Consider the following 17,537-nt stretch of genomic DNA (forward strand, 5'->3'; position numbering starts at 1 on the left):
CATGATGTTGTTGCGATAAAATCACCTCTCATCACGTACCACTGCACCACTAGCTCCCGTTAGGTTATCCACATGAAATGATGTGTCTACGTTCACCTTCACGACACCGTGGGTTGATTTCTTGAGCATGTGATGAAGAAAATATGCCCTAGAGGCAATAATAAAGTTGTTATTTTATATTTCCTTTTATCATGATAAATGTTTATTATTCATGCTAGAATTGTATTAACCGGAAACTTGATACATGTGTGGGCACATAGACAAAACACAGTGTCCCTAGTAAGCTTCTACTAGACTAGCTCGTTAATCAAAGATGGTTAAGTTTCCTAACCATAGACATGTGTTGTCATTTGATGAATGGGATCACATCATTAGGAGAATGATGTGATGGACAATACCCATCCGTTAGCTTAGCATAATGATTGTTAAGTTTTATTGCCATTGCTTTCTTCATGTCATATATATATATATTCCTTTGACTATGAGATTATGCAACTCCCGGATACCAGAATAATACCTTGTGTGCTATCAAACGCCACAACGTAACCGGGTGATTATAAAGATGCTCTAGAGGTATCTCCGAAGGTGTTTGTTGGGTTGGCATAGATTGAGATTAGGATTTGTCACTCCGAGTATCGGAGAGGTATCTCTGGACCCTCTCGGTAATACACATCATAATAAGCCTTGCAAGCAATGTGACTAATGAGTTAGTTGCGGGATGATGTATTACGGAACGAGTAAAGAGACTTGCTGGTAACGAGATTGAACTAGGTATGTAGATATCGACGATCGAATCTCGGGCAAATAACATACCGATGATAGAGGGAATAACGTATGTTGTCATTACGGTACGACCGATAAAGATCTTCGTAGAATATGTGGGAACCAATATGAGCATCCAGGTTCCGCTATTGGTTATTGACCGGAGAGGTGTCTCGGTCATGTCTACATAGTTCTCGAACCCGTAGGGTCCACACGCTTAACGTTCGATGATGATTTTGTATTATATGAGTTATGTGATTTGGTGACCGAATGTTGTTCGGAGTTCCAGATGAGATCACAGACATGATGAGGAGTCTCGAAATGGTCAATAGGTAAAGATTCATATATAGGACGATGATATTTGGACACCATAAGTGTTCTGGGTGTACCGGGTACATATCGGGTCATCGGAAGGGGTTCCGGGCACCCCCCGTCAACTATATGGCTAATTGAAGGAAATATGCCCTAGAGGCAATAATAAAGTTGTTATTTATATTTACTTATATCATGATAAATGTTTATTATTCATGCTAGAATTCATTAACCGAAAACTTAGTACATGTGTGAATACATAGACAAACAGAGTGTCACTAGTATGCTCTACTTGACTAGCTCGTTGAATCAAAGATGGTTAAGTTTCCTAGCCATGGACAAAGAGTTGTCATTTGATGAACGGGATCACATCATTAGAGAATGATGTGATTGACTTGATCCATTCGTTAGCTTAGCACGATGATCGTTTAGTTTGTTGCTATTGCTTTCTTCATGACTTATACATGTTCCTATGACTATGAGATTATGCAACTCCCGAATACCGGAGGAACACTTAGTGTGCTATCAAACGTCACAACGTAAATGGGTGACTATAAAGATGCTCTATAGGTGTCTCCGATGGTGTTTGTTAGGTTGGCATAGATCGGGATTAGGATTTGTCACTCCGTGTATCGGACAGGTATCTCTGGGCCCTCTCGGTAATGCACATCACTATAAGCCTTGCAAGCAATGTGATTAATGAGTTAGTTACGGGATGTTGCATTACGGAACAAGTAAAGAGACTTGCCAGTAATGAGATTGAACTAGGTATTGGGATACCGATGATCGAATCTCGGGCAAGTAACATACCGATGACAAAGGGAACAATGTATGTTGTTATGCGGTTTGACCGATAAAGATCTTCGTAAAATATGTAGGAACCAATATGAGCATCCAGGTTCCGCTATTGGTTTTTGACCGGAGACGAGTCTCTATCATGTCTACATAGTTCTCGAACCCGTAGGGTCCGCACGCTTAACATTCGGTGACGATTGATATTATGAGTTTATGTGCTTTGATGTACCGAAGGTAGTTCGGAGTCCCAGATGTGATCACGGACACGACGAGGAGTCTAGAAATGGTCAAGACATAAAGATTGATATATTGGACGGCTATGTTCGGACACCGGAAGGGTTCCGGGAGGTTTCGGATAAAACCAGAGTGTTAGAGGGTTATCGGAACCCCCGGGGGAACTAATGGGCCTCGATGGTCCTTAGTGGAGAGAGAGGGGCGGCCAGGGTAGGCCGTGCGCCCCCTCCCCCTTGAGTCCGAATAGGACAAGGAAGGGGGGCGGTGCCCCCTTTTTCCTTTCCCCTCTCCCTCTCCTTCCGCCCCCTCTCTCCCTTTTTGGTGGAAACCTACTAGGACTTGGAGTCCTAGTAGGATTCCCCTCTTGGGGGCGCGCCAAGGAGGGCCGGCCGGCCTCCCCCTCCCTTCTTTATATATGTGGGGAGGGGGGCACCCTAGAACAGATAAGTTGATTGTTTAGCCGTGTGTGGTGCCCCCTCCACAGATTTCCACCTCGGTCATATCGTTGTAGTGCTTAGGCGAAGCCCTGCTCGGTAACTTCATCATCACCGTCATCACGCCATCGTGCTGACGAAGCTCTCCCTCAACACTCAGCTGGATCTAGAGTTCGTGGGACGTCACCAAGCTGAATGTGTGCAGATCGCGGAGGTGCCGTACTTTCGGTACTAGGATCTGTCGGATCGCGAAGACGTACGACTACATCAACCGCGTTGTCATAACGCTTCCGCTTTCGGTCTACGAGCGTACGTGGACAACACTCTCCCCTCTCGTTGGTATGCATCACCTAGATTGACCTTGCGTGTGCGTAGGATTTTTTTGAAATTACTGCGTTCCCCAACAGTGCCATCCGAGCCAGGTCTATGCGTAGATGTTATATGCATGAGTAGAACACAAAGTGTTGTGGGCGATAATAGTCATACTACTTACCAACATGTCATACTTTGATTCAGCGATATTGTTGGATGAAGCGGCCCGGACCGACATTATGCGTACGCTTATGCGAGACTGGTTGTACCGACGTGCTTTGCACACAGGTGGCTGGCGGGTGTCAGTTTCTCCAACTTTAGTTGAATCAAGTGTGACTACGCCCGGTCCTTGTTGAAGGTTAAAACAGCACACTTGACGAAAAATCATTGTGGTTTTGATGCGTAGGTAAGAACGGTTCTTGCTCAGCCCGTAGCAGCCATGTAAAACTTGCAACAACAAAGTAGAGGACGTCTAACTTGTTTTTGCAGGGCATGTTGTGATGTGATATGGTCAAGACATGATGCTAAATTTTATTGTATGAGATGATCATGTTCTGTAACAAAGTTATCGGCAACAGGAGCCATATGGTTGTCGCTTTATTGTATGCAATGCAATCGCCCTGTAATTGTTTTTACTTTATCACTAAGCGGTAGTGATAGTCGTAGAAGCAATAGTTGGCGAGACGACAACGATGCTACGATGGAGATCGAGGTGTCGCGCCGGTGATGATGGTGATCATGACGGTGCTTTGGAGATGGAGATCAAAGGCACAAGATGATGATGGACATATCATATCACTTATATTGATTGCATGTGATCTTTATCCTTTATGCATCTTATTTTGCTTAGTTCGAGGTAGCATTATAGGATGATCTCTGACTAAATTTCAAGTTACAAGTGTTCTCCCCGAGTATGCACCATTGTCAAAGTTCGTCGTGCCGAGACACCACGTGATGATCGGGTGTGATAAGCTCTACGTTCACATACAACGGGTGCAAGCCAGTTTTGCACACGCAGAATACTTGGGTTAAACTTGACGAGCCTAGCATATGCAGATATGGCCTCGGAACACTGAGACCGAAAGGTCGAGTGTGAACCATATAGTAGATATGATCAACATAGTGATGTTCACCATTGAAAACTACTCCATCTCACGTGATGATCGGACATGGTTTAGTTAATATGGATCATGTGATCACTTAGATGATTAGAGGGATGTTTATCTAAGTGGGAGTTCTTAAGTAATATGATTAATTGAACTTTAATTATCATGAACTTAGTACCTGATAGTATTTTGCATGTCTATGTTGTTGTAGATCAATGTTCCGTGCTACCGTTCCCTTGAATTTTAATGCGTTCCTAGAGAAAGCTAAGTTGAAAGATGATGGTAGCAACTACATGGACTGGGTCTGTAACTTGAGGATTATCCTCATTGCTGCATAGAAGAATTATGTCCTTGATGCACCGCTAGGCGACAAACTTGCTATAGGAGCTACTGCAGATGTTATGAATGTCTGACAGACTCGCTCTGATGACTACTCAATAGTTCAGTGTGCCATGCTTTACGGCTTAGAACCGGGACTTCAAAGATGTTTTGAACGTCACGGAGCATATGAGATGTTCCAAGAGCCAAAGTTGATATTTCAAGCTAATGTCCGAGTTGAGAGATATGAAGTCTCCAACAAGTTCTATAGCTGCAAGATGGAGGACAACAGTTCTGTCAATGAACACATACTCAGAATGTCTGGGTATCATAACCACTTGACTCAGCTGGGATTTGATCTTCTAGTTGAGAGTGTTATTGACAGAGTTCTTCAGTCACTGCTGAGGGAGTCCTGGATTAGGGGGGTCCTCGGACAGCCGGACTATGAACTCATGCCAGACTGTTGGACTATGGAGATACAAGATTGAAGACCTCGTCCCGTGTCCGGGTGGGACTCTCCTTTGCGTGGAAGGCAAGCTTGGCAATTCAGATATGTAGATCTCCTTCTCTGTAACCAACTCTGTGTAACCCTAACCCCCTTCGGTGTCTATATAAACCGGAGGGTTTAGTTCGCAGGACAAGAACAATCATAATCATAGGCTAGCTTCTAGGGTTTAGCCTCTAGGATCTTGTGGTAGATCAACTCTTGTAATACTCATATCATCAAGATCAATCAAGCAGGAAGTAGGGTATTACCTCCATCGAGAGGGCCCGAACCTGGGTAAACATTGTGTCCCCCGCCTCCTGTTACCATTAGCCTTAGACGCATAGTTCGGGACCCCCTACCCGAGATCCTCCGGTTTTGACACTGACATTGGTGCTTTCATTGAGAGTTCCACTGTGTCGTCACGATAAGGCTTGATGGCTCCTTCAATCATCTACAACGATGCGATCCAAGGTGAGGTTTTTCTCCCTGGATAGATCTTCGTATTCGGTGGCTTCGCACTGCGGGCCAACTCGTTTGGCCATCTGGAGCAGATCGATAGCTATGCCCCTGGTCATCAGGTCAGGTTTGGAAGCCTGAACTACACTGCCGACATCTGCGGAGACTTGATCTTCGACGGATTCGAGCCCATGTCAGGTGCGCCGAATAGCCACGACAAACATGATTTAGATTTGCCACCGAATGGTGTTCGGGAGATCACACCTGTGGCTGCCCCGACCCTTAATCCGGAGCAGATCGTGCCATCCGAGGACTGGTGGATGGACCCCGCCACGGAGGCCGCACACTCAGCGGCGATAGAGCCGAACATAGACCTCACCTCCTATGAGGCCTATGACATCGGACCCTCGGACTCGTCTCCGGCCATAGGCTTCGAACCTTGTGCACCCGTGCCTATCGAATCTGATTGGACACCGATCATGGAGTTTACCTCCACGGATATCTTTCAGCACTTGCCCTTGGGCAACGTGCTAAATTCATTGAAGTCTCTCTCCTTGTCAGGAGACTCCTGGCCGAACTATGTTCGGCTTGAGTGGGAAGCGGATGACAAAGAAATTCGTTCCCCACCCACCACCCACTTAATAGCCACTGTCGATGACTTAACCGACATGCTTGACTTCAACTCCGAAGACATCGACGGTATGGACGACGATGCAGGAGAAGAACAGGAACCACCGCCCACAGGGCGTTGGACAACCACCTCATCATATGATATATATATGGTGGACACACCCAAAGAAGGCGATGGCGATGAGGCAACGGAGGATAATCCCCTTGAGAAGCAATCTAAGCACCGGCATCATCGGCGCCGCTCTAAGCCTCACCATAGCAAAAATAGCGGTACCGGCACAAGAGACAATAGCACTCCGGATGGTGCCGAAGACGAAAAAAATCCCTCCTAGCCAGGCTTCGAGCAGGCCGAACGGGAGGATGGGCAAGCTAGCCCTAAGGAACAGGCAATGGATGGAGAATCATAGGATGACAATTACATGCCCCTCTCCGGAGACGAGGTGAGCCTCGGCGACGAAGAATTCATCGTGCCTGAGGATCCCGTCGAGCAGGAGCGCTTCAAGCGCCGACTTATAGCCACTGCAAAAAGCCTGAAGAAAAAGCAGCAGCAGCTCCAAGCTGATCAAGATCTGCTAACTGATAGATGGGCTGAGGTCCTGGCAGCCGAGGAATATGGACTCGAGCGCCCAACCAAAAGTTACCCAAAGCGTAGGTTGCTACCTCAACTCGAGGAGGAGGCATTAAAACCTACACTACCAGCACAGGATACGGCTGACCGGCCACCTCGGGGCCAAGACAAAGCGGCGCATCAGCCCGAAGTTCAGCCCGCACCTCGTCGCCAAGGAAGCAAAAACACGAAGGCCCGGGGCTACACGCATGACCTGCGAGACAAATTGGAAAATAAAGCAGGACAGTCAAGATCGATCTACGGATCACGGGGGTGCGCCCCAACACGCGACGATGACCGCCACGCCGGATATACTAAAAACAAATCCGGCTGGGCCGAATACAACAGACCAGACTCATTTGAACTGCGTCGTGTTGTAGCCCGGCATAGAGGCGCCGCACACCCCCTATGCTTCACTGATGAAGTAACGGATCATGAATTCCCAGAAGGGTTTAAACCCGTGAACATTGAATCATATGATGGTACAACAGACCCTGTGGTATGGATCGAAGATTTCCTTCTCCACATTCACATGGCCCACAGCGATGATCTACATGCCATCAAGTACCTCCCACTAAAACTCAAAGGACCGGCTCGGCATTGGCTGAATAGCCCGCCGGCAAACTCCATTGGCAGTTGGGAGAACCTAGAAGACGCATTCCTGTACAACTTCCAGGGCACTTACGTGCGACCACCGGATGCTGATGACTTAAGTCACATAACCAAATAGCCTGGAGAGTCAGCCAGGAAATTTTGGACTTGATTCCTAACTAAAAAGAACCAAATTGTCGATTGTCCAGACGTCGAAGCCCTAGCAGCCTTTAAGCATAACATCCGCGACGAGTGGCTCGCCCGACACCTCGGCCAAGATAAGCCGAAGTCCATGGCAGCCCTCACGACACTCATCACCCGCTTTTGTGCGGGCGAGGACAGCTAGCTGGCTCGTAGCAACAGCACATCAAGAAATCCTGGCCCTCAAGATGCCAGAGATAACAATGACAAGCCCCGACGCAACAGACACAAGCGTCGCAGCAATGGCGATAACCACGAAGACACGACAGTCAATGCCGGATTCAGTGGCTCTAAGTCCAGTCAGTGGAAAAAGCCATTCAAAAGAAACAATCCGGGCCCATCCAGTCTGGACCGCATACTCGATCGCTCGTGTCAAATTCACGGCACCCCCGATAAACCAGCCAACCACACCAACAGAGAATGCTGGATGTTCAAACAGGCCGGCATGTTAAACACCGAAAACAAGGAAAAGGGGCTGCATAGCAATGACGATGAGGAGCCCCGGCCGCCGAACACAGGAGGACAAAAGAAATTTCCTCCCCAAGTGAAAACGGTAAACATGATATACGCAACCCACATTCCCAAGCAGGAACGGAAGCATGCACTAAGGGATGTCTATGCGATGGAGCCAGTCACCCCAAAGTTCAATCCATGGTCTTCTTGTCTAATCACTTTCGATCGCAGGGACCATCCGACCAGCATTCGTCATGGCGGTTCAGCCGCGTTGGTCCTCGACCCCATCATTGACGGATTCCACCTTACAAGAGTCCTTATGGACGGTGGTAGCAGCCTGAACCTGCTTTATCAAGATACAGTGCGCAAAATGGGCATCGATCCTTCAAGGATCAAACCCACAAAAACTACCTTTAAGGGCATCATACCAGGTGTAGAGGCCTGTTGCACAAGCTCAATCACACTTGAAGTGGTCTTCGGATCCCCAAACAACTTCCGAAGCGAGGAGTTAATCTTCGATATCGTCCCCTTCCGTAGTGGTTATCATGCACTACTAGGACGAACCACATTTGCTCGATTCAATGCGGTGCCACACTACGCCTATCTCAAGCTCAAGATGCCCGGACCTTGCGGGGTTATAACAGTCAATGGAAACACAGAGCGCTCCCTCCGTACAGAGGAGCACACTGCGGCCCTCGCAGCAGAAGTACAGAGCAGCCTCCTTAGGCAGATCTCCAGCTCGGCAATAAAGCCCCCGGACACCGCTAAGCGAGTCCGCAGTACTCTGCAATAGGATCGCCCGGAGCTCGCCTAGCAATTCGGCCTCCGTCCTAGTCAAGCAGTGAGATTTGTGCCGCGCATACATAATTACGCACTTAAAATACCATGGGCATAGGCGGAGGCACGGCTAAAATACGGTCCAGAATGCGGCCCAACCGCCCGAGGACACGTACACATTTTCCCTTATTTTTTCTTTCAGGCCCCTATTTTCTGGAGGCTCCTCCGATAGCCTGATTATCAGACTCATCACGTTACGGAAACACCAAGGAGGCAAGGAGCTTGGGCGTACAAGGGAATCCCCAGGTGGTCTCTGATATCGACCGCTATACCTGTTTTACATACCCGCACCCAACTCGTTCTTGGTTAGGACATGTCAAATAATCCTATTATGCTTATGGCACTACTTGTATACAATACGCCTTGACATATTATTCAAGTAACAATGGAAAATAATGTACAGCGTCAGCTTGCTATTACATTTCTTTATCCTTTTCCTTTACTGCTTATTTATTACAAATCGCACCCGTACATTTTGGTACATTCAGCTCGCCAGGGGCTTCAGTGTACCCCATAATATGGCAAGAAAAGTCCGAACACTTTCGACAGTGCGGTACCCCGAACTTATAGCATTATATGTATCAGCTCCGAATCATGTCTTGGGTCAATAGTTGGGTTTGCCCGGCTCCCATGTTTTGCGGCCTTACATTCTGCTACATCGGCTAAGGTGGCACAGGGAGAACTACTGCGATTGTGTCCCGGTTCTTCCGGACGAGCACCTCAGTAGAGAAAGCCGAAAACTAACTATCATGATGCGGCAAGAGCTAGTCGCTGTTCAAGATGTCTCAAATCCTTAAAGATTTTTTCCGCTTTGGGCGAGGAATCGGCCTTGTCCGATTTAGGCGTGTATAGTGCCCCAAGTTCGGCCTTCCAAATACCAGGGGCTACGCCAAAATTTAAAATTATGGACTTCTATGGCTAAGTGAGAGTGATAAAGATGTATAGTCGGATTGCCTTGTTCATTGCACTAAACACCTCCTCAAAGGACCAAAAACTTGGATAAAGAGTGTTTATATTTATCCCAAACACCCCAGTACTAGTTACATGGGGGCAGAAGCCGACGACTGGTCAACTCTCAGATTTTATGAATGGCCGCGCAGAAGGTAAAATTTTAAATCAACAAGCGTTATATAGCGCAAATGAACTCGTTTTCATATTACAGGATCAAATGAGCACATTCATTTGAATATTACATCCTTAGTACATTCCTTCGCCACAAGGCGGGCACCCTTCATGACACCGTCATAATACTTTTCGGGGTGGTGGTGCTCCTTGCCCTTCGGCGGCCCCTCCATCACCAGTTTCTCGGCATCCATCTTCGCCAGTGCACTTTCGCGCGAGCGAAGGCCCTGCAGGCACCTTCAACGCAAACGGACCGCTTTATAACTTCAAGCCGCAGGCAGGCATTTACAAGCCGCTTCATGAGGCCGAAGTAGCTGCTGGGCAAGGGCTCGGTAGGCCACATCCGAACTATAAGGTCCTTCATGGCCAGTTCGGCCTCCTTGTGCAATTCGACCAGTTGCTTCAGCTGGTCGCTCAAGGGCATCGGATGTTCGGTCCCAATATATTGAGACCAGAACAACTTCTCCGTCGAGCTCCCTTCTTCGGTCCGGTAGAACTCCGCAACATCCGATATGCTGCACGGCAAATCTGTGAACGCTCCTGGAGAGCTCTGAATTCGGGTAAGTAAAAGGAAAGACTACTTCACATGCTTGCTTTGCATAATGAATGCCTTACCCGCCGCTATCTTCTTGGCTGCCTGAATCTCCTGGAGGTCCCTTTGGGCTTGGCTTTTGCGTCTCGCACGCTCTAGAGGGCCTCAGCAAGCTTGGACTCTCGCGTCTTAGAGTCACGCTCCAAGGACTCGTATTTTTTGACAAAATCCTGGAGCTCTTGCTGGACATCGTCGACACGGGCCTCTTGCTTCTCGCTCTCGGTGCGCTCCTTGGCCGCTTTGTCTTCGGCCTCGGACAGTGCCTTCTTAAGGGCCGCCACTTCGGTCGTAGCCCCTATTAAAGTTCATGACGCTTCTATGAGACTAAACCATTTCTTCTTTATCAATATACAAACGGGGTATCACTTACATTTGTTCTCCTCGAGTTGCCTCTTCACGAGGCCGAGCTCTTCCTCGGACAGCTCCAGGTCCCGCTTCAGTCCGGAGACCTCTGCAGTACGAGCGGCAGCGGCCAGCAGTGACGCCTGCTTGTTCACATAGACATATTCTGATTAGACTCCTGCGGATGTTATTTGATCCTCTATTCGGCCTTTCTTTCCGAACACCAAACAGAGCATCAGGGGCTACTGTCTATACTGTGGTACCTTTTTACAATTTTATTACTTACCTCAAAGCCCGTCAGGAGACTGGCGCAGGCTTCGGTCAATCCGCTTTTGGCGGACCGGACCTTCTCAATCACCATACTCATAAGAGTACGGCGTTCTTCATCAATGGAAGCGCCTCCAAGCGCTTCCAGCAAGTTGTCCGATGCCTCTGGATGGGCAGAGGTCATCGGCACGGCCGGCTCACCACCCTTAGGGAGAGGTTGCCTGCCCATATCCGGAACCACTGGGGGTTCCGGAGCAGTATCCGACTGGGGGCCAAACTCGCTGTGGCCCCCGTCATCAGAATCCATGGGGGTCTTCCCGTCTGGGATTTCGCCTTGGGGCATATCCAGAACAGTCTCCTCCTAGTCCGGCATCCTCTAAGATAACACCTCAGTATCGTCCGCGGGCTTGGGGGGGAGGCAGTCGGGAGTGAATCGCTATTCATCGCTGATAGGCCCAGAGACCCATCCTAAGAGGATACGTCGATGTGGGCTTTGTCCGGACTACACGAGCATGATTGGCATGATAAGAGGCAATAAAGCAAAACATACTGGAAGTATTATAGTGTCCAGATACTTACGAATTCGCTAGGGGCTTGTCCCTGGGCAACCACTCCTCACCGCTGTAAGCGGCTGTGGTGGAGTGGTCCGGAGGGAGGGTCTTTCCTTTCTTGGACCCTTCGGCCTCCCCAGACGGGGCGGCCTTCCTTTTCTTCTCCCCCCGGTTGGGGGGGGGGGAGGGATTTCCTCTTCCTCCTCCTTGTTTTCATCGGAGGAGCGTGCCTCGGTGTCTTCGGACGATGAGTCCGATACAACCTTGCGCCGGAGACCTTTCCTGGTCCCCGCGGCCTTCTTCTTGGCCTTTTTCTCCGGCACCTCATAGGGCGCCGGAAACAACATCTTCGTTAAGATAGGCGATGCTGGATCTTCGGGTAGTGGAGCTCGATAGTCAATCCGCTCCGCTATCGCTACCCAGTCTTGTTAGATTCGCATGGAGGTTTAGATTCCTCCCGCGGGTGTGCTAGTAAAAGGCGCATCTTGCAAAATATAAAAACGCACCGGATTGGTGGGGCGCTTTGCGTTGAGTCCGCGATCTTCGGCTATGGGTGGGGGTACCTCGGCAGCCTTGAGCAGCACCTTCCAGACAGCTTCATGCATTGTGTCGAAGAGCTCTCGCAGCGTCTGGTGTTCCGCCGGGTCGAACTCCCACATATTGAAAGCTCGTCTTTGACACGGAAGGATCCGGCGGAAGAGCATGACCTGGACCACATTGACAAGCTTGATTTTCTTGCTTATCATATTCTTGACGTAGGTCTGGAGTCCGGTCAGCTCCACCGATGAGCCCAGGATAGGCCTTTCTCTTTCCAGGAGGTGAGCCGCATGGGGATGCCGGATCGAAATTCGGGGGCCGCTGCCCAGTTGGTGTCACACGGCTCATGTCACGCCCAATATGCGACCCTATCCAAAAGGAACTCGAAGGTCCCACCAAGGATAGACCCGCATATTGGAACGCTTTTGCAAGGTGGATATCATTACATCAACATTACATAATAGATGGGGATACATACAAAAGGCATACAATGCCACACGAATACAACATCACAATACATGAGAACAACATCCGACTACGGATGAAACACAAACAGAAACTCGAACGACATCCACCCTGCTAGCCCAGGCTGCCGACCTGGAACCTATCCTCTGATCGAAGAAGAAGCAGAAGAAGAACTCCAAACAAGCAAACATCGCTCTCGCGTCATGATCATCGCATAACCTGCACCTGCAACTGTTGTTGTAGTAATCTGTGAGCCACGAGGACTCAGCAATCCCATTACCATGGGTATCAAGACTAGCAAAGCTTAATGGGAAAGGAAGGGGTAAAGTGGTGAGGTTGCAGCAGCGACTAAGCATGATATGGTGGCTAACATACGCAAATGAGAGCGAGAAGAGAAACAAAGGAACGGTCGTCAACTAACTATGATCAAGAAGTGATCCTGAACTCCTACTTACGTCAAACATAACCCAAAGACCGTGTTCACTTCCCGGACTCCGCCGAGAAGAGACCATCACGGCTACACACGCGGTTGATGCGTTTTAATTCGGATCAGGTGTCAAGTTATCTACAACCGGACATTAACAAATTCCCATCTGCCACATAACCGCGGGCACGGCTCTCGAAAGTTTATACCCTGCAGGGGTGTCCCAACTTAGCCCATGATAAGCTCTCGCGATCAACGAAGGATATTCCTTCTCCCAGGAAGACCCGATCAGTCTCGGAATCCCGGTTTACAAGACTTTTCGACAATGGTAAAACAAGACCAGCAAAGCCGCCCGATGCGCCGACAATCCCGATAGGAGCTGCACATATCTCGTTCTCAGGGCAACACTGGATAGGTCAGCCTACGAGTAAAACCAGCCCTCGAGTTGCCCCAAGGTGGCCCCGCAGTCTGCCCGGTTCGGACCAACACTTAGACAAGCACTGGCCCGGGGGGGCTAAAATAAAGATGACCCTTGGGTTAATTACTCCCAAGGGAAAGGTAGGTGGTGGTGAGGCAAATGGTAAAACCAAGGTTGGGCCTTGCTGGACAAGTTTTATTCAAAGCGAACTGTCAGGGGGGTCCCATAAATCACCCGACCGCGTAAGGAACGCAAAATCCGGGAACATAACACCGGTATGACGGAAACTAGGGCGGCAAGAGTGGAACAAAACACCAGGCATAAGGCCGAGCCTTCCACCCTTTACCAAATATATAGATGCATTAATAATATAAGAGATATTGTGATATCCCAACCAAAATCCTGTCCACCATGGAGCAATCTTCAACTTCACCTGCAACTAACAACGCTATAAGAGGGGCTGAGCAAAGCCGTAACATAGCCAAGCAACGGTTTGCTAGGAAGGGTGTCAAAGGTTGGAGGTTCATGGCAATTTGGGAGGCTTGAAGAGCAAATGATAGGTAACGCAGCAAAGCGATAGAACGAAGCAACTAGCATAGCAATGATAGTAGTGAGATCCAGGGTAGCGGTCATCTTGCCTGAAATCCCGCAAGGAAGAAGAACGAGTCCATGAAGAAGATGAAGCCACGAAGACGAACCAAGTGTAGACGAACGAATCCTCACGATCGCAACGAAACGGGAACTATCGAGAAGAAGCGCACAACATAGTAAACACACCACACATGAACAAGGCATGATGCACAACAAGCATGATGCATGACAAAGCTACATGAAGCTACTCATGGCAAGAGATGATGCAAACAAGAACAACACATCAAGGCAAGTTTAAATGAGGCCGGGAACAACATATAACAATTCCGGTAAGTCCTCATCTGCAAATTTCGAAATGGGACCAGAACCGAATAACCATTAAGTTCAAGTTGTTAAACAGCAAGTTAAAGACCACCAAGATAATCTACACGAAATTCTAGTCAAGTTACATATAAAGTTCGTTAGATTCAGAGCTACGGCCTAGAAGATATGAGCAAAACAAGTTAAACATGGCATTGATGCAAAATGCATACAAACATCAAGCAAACACCTCAAAACAAGAATGCAACATGATAATATGAAACTACATGCAATTCTAAGCAAGTTTCATATAGAGCACACTCAAAACGGAGCAACGGTTCAACACACACACACTATACAAGTCATAACAACAATCTGTCCATAACAGCAACTAGGCATCTTGCAAGCATCAAAACAACAAGCTACAGCATCCCAACATAATAACAAAAGGCATGGGCATGAAGTACAGGTAAAGCATGAAAAAACATGAACATTGAGCTATCTCCAGAAATCACTAGAACATGCTCAAAAAGACATGGAGAGATTGCAAATAATAACAGTTTCAGACTTTAGCAGAAATAACATCAGGTTGCAATGTTTAGAGCTATCAAACAACATGTTACAGGAACTTATCATGGCAAACAAAGGGATGGCATGAATCTACTAATTTCATAGAACAAGAGTCCCTTACTGACCATCAGCCAAAAAGGCATAGAAGATATGATGGCACCCATGTAAACATAGCAAGTTATATTACAGATTCAAACATGGAAGGAACAACGATAAGTAGGCATGTTGGTGAGCTTGAACCACTCACTACAGAGCAATACATGGCATGGCAAGGCAACCAACAGTAAGAAGGCATGTTTATGAAGCTAAGCATGGCAAGATCAAGTTCATAGGGTGCATGGATCAGTAGCAAACAATCATGGAAACATTGAACTTAATGTTAACATGCTGACAGCAACATCATTTAGCAACTTTGGAGTAAGATTACAACAAGCTACAGTGGTCTATAAATGCAACCAAGGACATGAATGGATAGAGCATGACATGTATAACAATTCATCCTTAGTGGACATCTCCAGATTTTCGCCCACACGATCGTGATCGAACGACCGAGAGCATGGAGGGGAGTTTGCTGGGTTTTGGGCCACTTTGGAAGGGGTGTTGGGCTGCAACAAAAGAGGCTTCTGCGGTTACCCGGTTAACCGTTGAAGTATCAAATGACCTCCAAATGGCACGAAACTTGACAGGCGGTCTACGGTGCTATACCAAGGCCGCTTGGCAAATCTCGGGCCATTCCGAGAAAGTTTAACACCCACTCACAATAGGAGACAAAAGGGGGACGCCGAGGGACATAGGAGTGTCGGATCGCGAAACGGACAATGGGGAAAATGCTCGGATGCATGAGACGAACACGTATGCAATGCAATGCACATGATGACATGATAAAATGCAACACGCAAGCAAATGACATGGCAACGAAGGCGAATAACTGGTAGACACCTGGCGCATCGGATCCGGGGCGTTACAACACTCCTCCACTAACAAGAGATCTTGTCCCGAGATCTTAGGACCGAGACGGAAGGGAAAAGGGATGAGGTGAAACAAGAACTCAAGAGAAGAAGCAAAGAATCGAGAGCACTCGAGAAGAAGAAAGGAACAACGAGAATGACGAGAATCGAAAGCTCACGGAATCAGATAGACTATGAAACGACTCCGGTTAGAACGAGATAAGAAACGAATAAGCCTGAAAGGATTTAGACATCATTCCGACTGAAAATGGGAGGATTAGGACATGAACTTGAGAGGATGGAACGATACTTGATGAAGACATGACACAAAACCTCCGGAAAGAATTGAAAGAGTTGAATAAAAAGAACTTAGAAGAAGGATTGAATGGAGTTGTTGAGAAAAAAATCAACAACGAAAGAATAAGCTTGTTGTGGACATAAGTATAACATCTCAAAATTATGAGGTGATCTCCGACCACAAACGAAAAAGACTGAATGGCTGAGAAGAACGAAGAAATGCAAAACTTCACTTCAAAAGAAATACGGAGAATTAATTACACTTCGAGGCTCGAGAAGAAAGATACTTGAACTCCACCAACAAGAATCTTGATGAACACTTGAAGAAAGAATTAAATCATGAAGAACCACCATGAAGTACTCCGGTAAAATAAAGGATGATGAGATAGAATGAACGATGAAAGAATAAGATGAGCGTTGCGATGATTTAGATGGATGTTCCGATGAAATGGCCGAGGAAAATTGAACTCCGGAAAAGAAAAGATGAAAACACTTGGAACTAGAATTTATTCAACAAGAACAAACTCCGAAGGAAGGGATTAATCACTTGGAGAAATAAGAATAAGATTTATTGCATGCTTATCCTTCATCAAATTAAATTGATGGCAAGCAATGGATTATGCATACTACTTATTCTTCTTGAAAAGGATTGAGAAGTGGCATATCGCAAACTTGAGAAGGTCTTCATGAACCACCGGTAGGATTGAAAAGAACGAATGGATTAATATGATAATCAAGGAAAAGAATCTTGAACGAACCACCGTAAGAATTTAGAAATGTCGGACGAAAGAGAATGGATCACCGGGAAGAATTAGGAGAACCAATATGCTAGAGGGGATTTAGATGCAAAAGAACAAAGAGAATCATGAGCTGATTAAAGAACACTTGAGCGAAGCACCGGGATAAAAAGAGAACGATAACTGGAATGATGGCCTCCGGTGAAATGAAAAGAAATCAACTCCTGAAACTCCGGATGGGTAAGGAAGAATATCTGACAAATGGAATAATTAAAAGAGGATAACAAGAAACTAGAACCGCGAACCTTCGAGAAAACGGACAAGATTTAGAGAAAACTCTTCTTCGGTCTTCAAATGATGACGAGAAACACCACCAAAATTACTGAGATACTCCGGAAGAATGGAAAGCTAAGATGTTGAGCCAACAATGAAATGATTTAAAATTGATCTTGGAAAGGCATGTGACTGATGAAATTCATTCTTACGTCACACTTGAAAAGAATTGGGAATAACTCCGGGGAAATTAGAAGAGTCAGGTAAGATCCTGGGAAAAGACCTGTGGGTTAGGGCCCACTGAAGAGATAACACCGTTGGAAAGGATTGTTGAACAGATAGATGATGCACCAGAATAATTGAAATATTTGAATGAGGTGACAACCTCGAATTAATTAGAACACAGACGAATCTACTGAGAAGTCATGAGCACTCTGGAAGGATAGACTGGCGAGAGGCGAATGAGCAAGGGGAAAACATTTGAGCCGAGGAAAAGAATACGATCAACACCGAAAAAACTTGAATTGAGTCCACCGGAAAAGAAAAAGAGATGAAGAAGGCCAGACGAG

The sequence above is a fragment of the Triticum dicoccoides genome, chromosome 3B, assembly GCF_002162155.2.
Source record: "Triticum dicoccoides isolate Atlit2015 ecotype Zavitan chromosome 3B, WEW_v2.0, whole genome shotgun sequence".
Lineage (NCBI taxonomy): Eukaryota > Viridiplantae > Streptophyta > Magnoliopsida > Poales > Poaceae > Triticum > Triticum dicoccoides.